This window comes from Diadema antillarum, unplaced genomic scaffold, assembly GCF_040938485.1.
Source record: "Diadema antillarum isolate AM-2024a unplaced genomic scaffold, OU_Dant_1.0 scf00000010, whole genome shotgun sequence".
Lineage (NCBI taxonomy): Eukaryota > Metazoa > Echinodermata > Echinoidea > Diadematoida > Diadematidae > Diadema > Diadema antillarum.
This window is the reverse complement of record NW_027270899.1, coordinates 116,845-124,496: the sequence shown is the minus strand read 5'-3', so window position 1 is coordinate 124,496 and position 7,652 is coordinate 116,845. Positions and strand designations below refer to the sequence as shown.

The 7,652-nt window shown below is 37.8% G+C and overlaps 1 long non-coding RNA gene across 2 annotated transcripts; it reads left to right on the top strand.

The window, feature by feature from the left end:
- The first annotated feature begins 4,250 nt into the window (after window positions 1-4,250).
- Window positions 4,251-6,796, top strand: LOC139720253 (uncharacterized). Of its 2 annotated transcripts, none has more exons than XR_011710157.1 (3): window positions 4,251-5,179; window positions 5,639-5,783; window positions 6,512-6,796. It is a non-coding gene; the product is annotated as an uncharacterized lncRNA (long non-coding RNA). The 2 variants fall into 2 exon arrangements; XR_011710156.1 differs by having other exon boundaries at window positions 6,509-6,796.
- The last annotated feature ends 856 nt before the right edge of the window (window positions 6,797-7,652 follow it).

Below are 7,652 nucleotides of genomic sequence, written 5' to 3'. Positions count from 1 at the left end.
AGAATAACGCTGATTCTTAGCAAGCACTGCTTGCCCTTAGGGGGTAATTTCCTTGTCATATTCGTTCCTTTATTTTCCTTAATATCCTCATTGTATTTTCCTCAAAGGCTCTTTATCTAACGTACTTGTATATGGTACATTAACATACAATTACATTGTAGCTATTGAAATAGATATGTTTGTATTACGCATCGATTGATCATACTGTAGATATATGTGTTTATAAATGCATGTAGTTATGATGATATGAGTTGAGAGTAATCCTTATTGTCGCCTGTACACTTGGGAGTTTTATCATACCATTCAGTCTTATTCAAACGAAACTCCTAAAAACAAACCCATAACTGATTTTAGCATGACGCATAAACAATTATACATCTTGTCCCTGACCCATGAAACAATGTTTCAGTCGATGTTAGATCATGGGCTGTGATTTGGTCAATAAAATGCTACTATAAAACGAATGGTAATCTCTTCATATACGAATGACAAATTTTCCTCGCTTATATAGGTATGTTCCACTGACGAATATTGCGTGATCGCATAAATTCATACACAAAAAAATGATACAGATTCATGAATTGAAAGCGTTACTAAAAGACCTACAATACAATATCAAGAATATGATTCATTTTGATTTCTTTGATCAGAGCCATTAATACTATTTGATCGGACGAAATGAATACAGACAAATAAAACATTATACAAAGGCATGCTGTGGAGTGTATACATAGCTGGATTAAAATGAGCGAAGAAAATGGAATTTCATTGAATAAGTCTAACGTCATACAGAGTTATACACAAACACATACTCACATAGGCCTGTATAATCACTACTATCTGACAAACACAAAATGGACCTGCTCCTACAAAATATGAATACCATGATATAAAAATGCACATTAAGCACATCTACTTGCACTCCTTTAATTTTTCTCTTTTCCCTTTTCACATGTTTATCTTTTGTTTATATATATTTTTTTGCACTTATTTTGATTACCATTACCAAGAGATTACATGATTACGTGAAAATGTTATCAACATTCTTCTGCATTCTGCATTCTTCTGCATTCTTCTGCATTCATACCGGTATTTACGCCCAATCCTTCGCAATATCAATCCAGGGAGCGTTTTATTATTGCACTTACATTATGAAGACCAGTGTGCTTGTGTCCACGATGGCGCGTGTTGTACCATAGTCTCATCCCCCCTTCCCCTTTTTTTCCTTTTAGTTAATTTAATGTCAGTTGACATTGGTTTCTTTGATTTTGTGTATGTATTTTCCGAGGGTCCCATCTACAAGCTTTGCTTTTTAGTGGGACCCTCCATTTCCATTCTAGTCTTTGTATTATGTATTTGTTTATACCTTAGAAAAGGAATTCCTGTTTCATTACTCGTGATCACATGTACGTTTTCTTTGAACTTGTCACAAATATGTTCAGTTAATGTATTGTGTATTATTTTTCTTTGTTCACACACAACCTAAATGGGTCAATTCCTGGCCTGACTAGCATTAAACTAGTCGAGCACGGTTAGTAAAAATTGCTATACGAACATGATGATAGTAAAATGCGGCAATGCAACTAGTAATGCTCTGCTGGATTAAATCAGGCCGTGGTTTACTAACCCAAAGCTAGTCAATCAAGTGTGACTAGCATAAAATTGTATGCTGTACTAGTTTGCAGTGTATACGCCAAGAATTAGTCAAAGTGGAGGAACTAGTGTAAAGCTAGTCGAAGTGGAGAAACTATCATAAACTCGTTGATCTTACGAAAACAGCGCATGTTAGTAAAACTGAAGGAACTACCGTGAACTAGTAAGTCAAGCTGGCAGAACTAGGGTGAATTCCAGTGAATACATATTTGAATGCATTTGGTTAGGCCAATAGAAATTGAGAATTCCCCTGTCATGTGTTTACTTTAAGCCAATCACCAGCCGCAATTTCCCCTGGTTTGGGCGCGAGAAGGTTTACCTGAGCGACGCGTCTGTCGCCTGTGCGTGGACGTACTGTGTGCATGTGTATACGATGTGCTGTGCGTGTATTATATGCATAGGATTTACGTGCTTGTGCAATCGTGAGAATCAGAGCCTGGATGTAATGGACGTGAGAAAATTTCTGTCTTCAAATGGAGTGGGGCGGAGATATTATTCACATTTTTGAAGGTAAGCAAACCATAGATCGATCTAATTATAACTTGTTGAGTTTTTCCAGTATTATGGGCTACTACCTCTCCGTAAACGACCATCTAAGTTACCTTACGAATAACCCCGGGCCAGGGACGCTCCTTGTAACATTAGTGTACACAGTTAGCTATGGGGCTGGTCGCAGTTACCTTACCATAAACACCTAACAGCTAGAATCCGAGGCCGAAACTCAACTGTTAGGTGTTGGAATCTAATACTACAGTAATACTTTGAGTCTTTGTGCATGTTGGGATGGGGCTCGGCCTATTCGCGGACTATAAAGTCTTTAACTTTTTAACGTTAGAAACGCATTTTTCAAACAAAATAGAGTCTAGACCAGGTTATGATTTCCAAAATTAACAAAAATGAGTGACGAATGTAACCGTCATTGACATTGTACATCTGACATTGTAACTGTGTGAGGGGGCTACTTGTACTTTTGTAGGCACCTATAGAGCGAAGTTGAAAAAATGCCTCTCATGATACATCGATCATCAGGAGCTATCTTCTAATAGAGTTCTAAAAGTTCTAACGTTAACATTATGCGTTTCAGAAAATATTGGGACACACTAAACTCTGAGTCTAAATTCTCCAGAACGTTAGTCGTAGGCCTAACGTTAACTACTAACAGTGTAATGTTAGATCTTAGAGAAACTAATAGAACTAGACACGGTCTAGTCTACATGTACTTAAGTTGGGGTTCTACCGAGGTAGGGCTTACTCTAAGTCTAACTGTAAAAGTCTAACCGTTGGCGTTAGTCTAAACAAGTCTCACAATCGTTGGCGTTAATTGTAGGCCCTACTCATTTATTCTATTCCAAGTAGAACAGCATTAACGCGAAATAGGCCTACTATTACTAACGGGTTAGGCCCAACTAGTATTAATAGGTAGTCTAGAACTCCGGTTAGGTCCCCACTCACCCTTCACCGCTATAGCTGGGGACTTCTTTCAACCTCCATAGACTTTGCGCATTAGTGGAGACACACACGCAGAATGAGAGGGGACCGATATCACGATTTAGCCCTAGAACGTAGTAGAAGCAGAACCTAGACCACTGTTAAACATCTAGGGCCTACATTGAACGGTTTTCCAGGATAAGCTATATCCTAGGGCCTAGGTCCGGTTCTCATTGCGGTATTATAGACCTAACGTTAGGCCTGCAGTGCAGTGGTATGAACTCTACATGGACTACAAGCATAGCATCATGCACACAGAGATGATCACTGTAAAGTATGTAGAGGGAGACGTCTGGTCGAGTTTAGACCACGGTTAGAGATCGACGTATATAAAGCTGTGCTATAATTAACCCTATTTCAACTGGGGGGGGGGGGTCAAATTGACCCCCTTCTCGACATTTCACGCCACGATTCCGCAACGCGCAAAGATTTTGCCGCGTCATTTCATGACTTTTTTTCATTGAAGTCTCCCGCATATTTTGAGACCAAATTTGCGATGTCCGGGTACACCGCTTTGAAGTTACGCAATGTTTTGCATATGCATGTCAACCTGAAAACAGCTCAAATTCATGATTTCTGTGCAAATCCTATGCAAATTGTGGTTTGTTTGTTGTTTTTTTTTTGTTTAATTGATATAAATTAGATTATTTCAACTTTTAACCATTGAAATTAATCAATTCTGATGTAGATAAGCTTGAAAAAGTGCCTGCAACAAATTTTGGAAAAAAAAACAAACAAACAATGGAAAACAAAAGATCGAAAAAACAGTTAAATACATGAAAATTAACAAAACAATAAAAAAACAAAAGAAACTGATTTTGACTGCGCTATTTTTTTAAAAGAAAATTGTTTGATGTGTCTTGAGGAACTCTGACACAAAAATTTAGCAATCCTTCAGTCTTTTTGTTGGAGTTATATGTAAAAATATAATTTCATGCATAAATTTGCATGATTAATTTATTCAAAAATATAAAATCAACATTTTTTCGATTGTATGACCGTGTAATCTTGTAGTTGACATCCGGCTCTATTTTCAGGCAAAATTTTGCGGCGATCGCGCGATCGGCGGCCGAGATCTGAAGGGGGGTCAAATTGACCCCCCCCCCCCCGTAAAAACTTGGTCTCCAATAGCCCAGTTGAAATAGGGTTAATGCAATAGACTAGAAGCGTCTAGAAACTCTACATTGCTATTGAGTCGACAGCCGAATCACTGACACTGTGTTGCCAGAAGGTGATCTCGATTGATACGGTAATAAAAAAAAAAATGGTGAAATTTGGTGATTTATATAATTGTGATGACCTATGTAGTAAAAAGGACTTTTATTTGCCACCACATTCGAGCATCCACACAGCTGGGAGAATACCATAGTGCTATTGCACTCCCACGTCATGTGTGGCAATCATCTAAGTAAGAAATACGATGCATGCACTGTTAAGTGTTAGTCCACTGTGACATCACACTTCTAGCTGAAGATCAACGTGCTCACACATCATGGAGATCGATCCCCCTTTTAGCAGACGACAACGGGTACTATATTTGAACATTGTTTTTTATGAAAGTTACAGGTGACCTTAGGCATTGAAATTTGGCAGAGATCATCTTTGGGTCTTTCTAAATATGCTGATCGATGTAGCTAAAAAGTAATTTCTAGCTTTTCTATTGATGCACACTTAGTATTTGTGTGGACAAAACGGAACTGCATATTGTCTTGTGGAGATGAGTTCTAAATCCATTTCTGAACATTGTGTTTTCATGCTTTCCTCCAGATAAAAAGACGTAACATGACAGTTCTTCGGGAGTGATGGTGATTTAAAGGAACTCGGTATAGGGGTCATCATTTGGAGAACGAAGACAGATTGATAGCTGTACAGTCTCTGTCACACCACGAGGGTGCAGATCACCAGATTGAAGAAGTACATGTAACAGATGTGGCCAACGACTAGCCATTGAATGCAGGGTTGACGAATGCTGGAAACACCGGGCCAACATCAGCGAAGGAGCCTCTGAGATATGGACTTCCATTGCACTAACCCTGCTGTAAGCTATTCTGTTGTTTTCCACGATGATTAATGAAGGGAGACTAGTTTGAAATTGATTCACATTTATTTTACATTCTAGAGTCTCAGTAATTACATAAGAGGCTACATTAAGAGACTGAAAGCTTTGTTGGTTTTGTTTTGTTTGAAGAAATGATTTTCAAGTATTAATTATTCTTCATGGAGCAGTTTTGGAGCTGTCCTTCTCTCTGAAAATGAAAGCCTTGAGAGGTTAGTACTCGTATTTAAGAAAAATGTGTACTTGCTGTATCGACAGAAGTGAAAACCATGTTATGGTCAGTCTTGAGTTGTGTAAGTAGAGCTGAACGTTGCTTATGGCAAATATGTATATTAAATGATTTTGCACTTCAAGTTTATAATGTAAACTGGAGGGACCTATTATCCTCATGCCATAATTTGTATGATTTGTAAAACCTTTAAATTTTACTTATTTGCCCAGGAATTCAACACACACATCACTCCAAGGGGGAGGAGATACTTCAATAGCTGATGGAAGGAGTTCTGACTGCTCCAAGGAGACACCTGCTTATCCAGATCATCGTAGCATATTTCTTGTTGATAATGGAAGCAGAAAACTGTACAGCGTAAGTTCAATTGTTTGAATACTGGTCTGGAAAACCAGTTTCCCATTGTCATGTCTTGTACTATACATTTCCATGCAATATAGCACCATCTAATTTGCCTGTTCACTTTTGTTTTTGTGTTCTCAAATATAGAGAATAACAGTCTAAAATGTGCCCCCCCCCCAAAAAAAAAAAAAAAAAAAAAAAAAGATGAAGGGACCAGTAAGTATAACGTTGTAAATGAAGTGATGGTTATAGATTTAAAAATAAAGACTGATATACTTGTATGAAACATGTAAACAGAGTGTACCTACAAGACTCCGCGCTGACTTATTTTCTTGGTAGCCCCATTGGGCCACATGTAAATGATAATAGTCCTAATACTTATGATATAATTATAATAATGATGAATAAAAAAAATGGAAATTGATTTGCCATAAAGTTCGATGGATAATCACATCTTGTATTTTTCTACTAACTGTGCACATCCACACTTAACCCATCTGCATGAAATTTTCATTTGTATTAACTGATATTTGGTGTAAGAAGCACATGAATAAATGTACTTGAAACAGCGATGTACTGAATAGCAATAGAAATTAATGCCAAGAAAAAAAAACATGAAAATAGTTCAGCCCCTTAAAAGATTGAAATGAGGGTCAATTTTTTGATGTTATATATTTGCTTCGTAGAATATGATTAACATTCTTCTTGCTTCCTTTTTAAATTCAGATACAGTACCCAAGTAGTGAGCAAAAGACGCGTTGAAGCCAAGGCAGTTGCGATGCAGTACCCCACTTTGTGAGACACCACACAAGGTGCACAAGGATATGTAAGTTTATACTCATAAGTTTATGTGATCTACAACTTTTTAGCCCTCTTTAGCAGAAAGCTTAAGTGACATACATGGTATCTTATTCATCTAGCTTGCAAAAACTTGAACATTTTCAACTTTTCTCCAGAGATAGTGGACAGAATTCAACCATACTAGGAGTTGATCATCCTTGTTTAGTTAGGGGGCAAGGACCCAAAGTTGTTCAGGATATGGTCATGAGCCCCCCCCCCCCCCCCCCAAAAAAAAAAAAAAAAAAAAAAAAAGAAAAAAAAAAAGAATGGCCTTTACAGGGAAATTAATTGTATCTATGTCTTAATTAAATCATTGGGCAAATATACAGGCAATGTGGGGGCTTTTGATAATCTTTGATGTACATGTTCATAGATGTCTAATAAATTTTGTGTGCAGATTGGTCTGATTCCATGACTTAGGTTGGATGTACGTAAACTCCAACGTAACGTAATGTAACGTAAGCTCCAACATGCCAGTTGCGCCGTTCATTTATTATAAACCTATTCTCGTTTTCTTCCATAAGAATGCCACTACATGTATTTCTACTGCTATCAGATCTTCATCAGTTATAGTCAACTCTGTGCCAAAGTGAAATTTGTTGAGACTCGAGAAAAAGCTTTGACCTACAATGCATTCTTATATTTCAGGAATACCTGTATGACAAGGATCTCGGGATTCATTGAGTATCGTTTGGAGACCTTGAGGAGCTATGACACCACTCATCAACTCAGGCAGAGAGAGAGAGTAGTTGCAGCTCCCACCAAGCCCCTGACTGAACACAATTCCAACGTTAGATTAGAAGCCCAATGAGAAGAGACAGCTACCATCGGTGTATAGGCCTACGTACATATCCTTGCTTTTTCCTCTTTTGAGATACATTAAATGCTCCTCTGAAGTTGGAACTTACATTCTTGTTGAAGAGTCAGCCTCATCAGGCTCATCTGTAGTTGAACATGAAGCTGTTACCAGGACGTACTGCAGCACTTCAACACTAAAAGTAGAACAGGGCTCGTCGATGAAAAGAGTTTGTTTTGAAACTTCAA